At 43.8% G+C, this 3,397-nt stretch overlaps 1 protein-coding gene across 23 annotated transcripts in view; it reads left to right on the forward strand.

Annotated features, from left to right (window-relative positions):
- The window catches only part of celf2 (cugbp, Elav-like family member 2), a 234,019-nt gene that overhangs the window by 139,735 nt on the left and 90,887 nt on the right, over positions 1–3,397 (forward strand). The gene's annotated exons all lie outside the window — the stretch shown is intronic.

The following is a 3,397-nucleotide window of genomic DNA, read 5'->3' on the forward strand; positions in this document are numbered from 1 at the left end:
ACACACACACACACACACACACAGACAGATACCGGAGCAGTCAGTGGCTGAGTGGGCCATCCCACCTAGTTAATGGCAGAACAAATGATATATGTGCAAAATTACACAAGCAAACACACATTTCGTGCACCATTTGAAGACAAAGACTCGCCCCGCCAGACGTACACAGTCAATTGTGCGAAGGCGCATGATTTGCAGCTATTTTCTGCCGTTCCTTTTCTTTTTTTCCTTTGATGAATTCGTCAAGTGTGAGAGCAAACAATAGAGACAGCAGCAACGAACGGGCACACAATAGCGCTGCCATATTAACAGGCATCAAGCGGAGTGGGGGCCGATGACACTCCTGATGAGACATGGAGAGTGGGAGGAAAGTAAAGACAGGAAAAAGAGAGGGAGACGCGGGGCTTCCATCCAACTGTAAAGCAAATAGCAAGAGAAGTTTCAAAGTGTCACAGGAAACAAATTATGAATCAGTGGGGATGACGTGAATAAAGCAAGTAAACACTCATCTGCCAGAAAAATGGAATTGAATTAAGTATGTATGGCCATGATTGACTGATTAATGCATTAAATAACTTTGACAGTGAAACACACTGGGTACAATTAGCTAATCTGGATTTGGAAAACCCGGGGGCCAGTTAGTAATGCTCCAGCGTTGGAATGCTGGTTGACGGCAGCTCCATCAAGCCGCCAGGCTCGGTCTGCAGCGGGCAGACCTGCTGACGTGGACACAGGAAGAGTCAATAGGGTTCCAACTGCAAATTCCTGTTGTGGGGCCACTTAATGACTTAATCCCGCCATGCGTGTGAATATGTTCTGACACCTTCGATATGAATATCTGATCATGTTGTCGCATTTACCAAATGGTGATGATAGACCATCCATGATATCCCTTATCCCCATTTTTTATTTTATGTGCAAGTACTTGAAGCCAACACTCTATATATGTGTTTAATGTAACCTGATATTTTATATATAAATACTCTGTAGTTGTGTTGGAATCCGTTGCCTATGATGGAAACTTTATTGTGTGTTCGCCATTTTGTATTGGTGTTTGAATTGTCTACGGTTAATTTCATTCACTATATAGTGATCCGGGCCATGTCACATGTCAGCACTGACCCTATTGGCGCTAACAACATTCACCGTAAGACCCGTACCTCTACATTTTAATCAAATGTCCTTATTCATAAAAACGTACATTTCTCAGATGAGAGCGAAAAGCTTTTATCGGCGAGGCAGACAAGGTGACACAAATTCGAAACGATGACATGCTATTGTGTTTTGAAATTGAATTGAAAAGCTGTGGTGTCTTTCACCCTTCTGCACCTACACACTGAGTATGCTTCTGTTTTTAGTTTATCTCTCTCTCTCTCCCTCCCTCCCTCCCTCCCTCCCTCCCTCTCATTCTGCCTGAGTCATATTCGCTCATGAAAGCCTGGAGACAGCGTTCTGCCCCGACCCAAATCGACTCGCTTTTTGCACACAAACCCACTTGTCATGCGCTTTGTGTTTGTGTGTGTTCTTAGCCTTGAGATGACTCCTCTTCCCACCAGTCTCTTCTCCCCCCCCCCTCTCTTTTTCTTCTGCTGCTCTGCGAGGCCCAAAAAGAGAGGCCAAAGTTCCCCCCCCCCCCCGTCCTTCTGCTTCCTTCAAATGAGTTGTTGGGCCTGTGATGGGTCAAAAGTATCACTCATCGCCACTTCCATAGGGGGTGGAACAAAAATACATCCACCTACCTTACCTTTTTTTATTTTTCTTCTTTGAATGGCATTCTCTCTCTATACGCCTCATTTTTTGCTGTCTCTCTTTTGAAATGTTTTACCATTAAATATAGAACAGCCTCTTACTGGCTATGTTATTCGCAGGCTTTGAGCGCTGCATTTTGTTTTTTCAGAGTTAATTAAGGCGGGTGGCCTCATATGCACCCGCTCAACTCACTGTTGGGATTTCACCGGTGTCAGGGATACTGTGGCCCCTCTCTTCCCCCTCTCTTCCCTTTTTTTTTTTCTTCTTCAAATTAGCTACGGTGTTGTTTGAAAAAGGATCCAAGCCATTTGGGGCAAATGAGCCCACTCGGATGCCCCAGTGGCGACCCAGGGGCACTATTTGTTTTGTTTTGTTCGAAAAGCAGCCGTTAGGATTTAAATGAGTTCGTTAGTCCCACTGAGACGCGGTGGAAGTTACATAAATACAGACACACAAGACTACGCATCTTCTCTGTGTCCTTCTTTCCCGTTTTGTTCGGCTCCTCATTGGCTGACACCGTCCAAAAAGAACATCAGCAGCAAAGAAGACGAAAAATAGCGTAACATGGTAAACACTCATTGGCAGCAGAAATTCAGCCAGTATGAAAAGTTCAAAATGAAATGAAAACTCGTACAACATGCTTGGATATTATACTTTGTTAAGCTAGAACTTAGGTCGTGTGAGTGTGTGCATGCGTGTGTGTGTTTGTGTGTGTGTGTTTGTATGTGTGTGTGTGTGTTTCAGGTCTGATTCACATCTTTACATCAGCTCAATTCATCAGTCTCTGCGATCTATTTTCTTTTCATTTGATTGCACCAGCATGTCTGGTTTATTGTGAAACACTGTTACAAAAGGGCAATCGGACTTGGGCGGACATTGCAGAATAAATTAATGATTAATTACAGGACGTCGAAGATAAAAACCCAAGACTTAACCCTCGCTTAGAGCTCTGGCTAGAACCCAGTTTTTGCACGCCGAACCAGGAAGTGGATATCTGTGGATCAGCGTAATCCTTCCATTTCATTATTGTCATCATCTGGCTTCACGTCCCGGTCCTGAGGGCTGTTTGAGAGGCTTCTTCAGCCTGACAAGAGGAACATTTCTCAAGCAAACCCATTTCTGGCGTGAAAGAATATTGTTATTCCAAAAAAAATCAGCTTGCAAAAATCCATATTGCATATATTTTAAATGATCTCTTGAAGCCTGTTTAGGTTAGCGAGAAGCCAAAACCTTGTTTAAGTAATAATAAGTTCCCAGATTTGTTGTTTTTGGCCCTAAATCGTTGAATTGTGTCGCTATTGTGTGTAACGCAGAATCCATTTTGCAGTTTGACCCAGGTGTGTGCATTCAGGCAGTGTGAGATGTTGTGAACGAGGACAGTCTGGGGAATATCATGGCACTACTGTTGCTTTTATGTGTTTGGAGTTAATAACCAGATGAGTGGATGAGCATGGGAGGAGGGGGAGCGAGTGAGAAACAGAGCAATTTGGCATTTTGTGCTGAAAGAGAGATAGAGATGGACGGAGAGATAAAGGGAGAATGAGACGAGGAGAGCCAGAGGGATAAACAGAAAATGGTCCTTTTGCTAAAACACAACCTTAAGTGCCATGACGGGTTTGTTTCTGTGTGTGTGTGTGTGTGTGTGTGT

The sequence above is a fragment of the Etheostoma spectabile genome, chromosome 23 (genome assembly GCF_008692095.1).
Source record: "Etheostoma spectabile isolate EspeVRDwgs_2016 chromosome 23, UIUC_Espe_1.0, whole genome shotgun sequence".
NCBI classification, from domain to species: domain Eukaryota; kingdom Metazoa; phylum Chordata; class Actinopteri; order Perciformes; family Percidae; genus Etheostoma; species Etheostoma spectabile.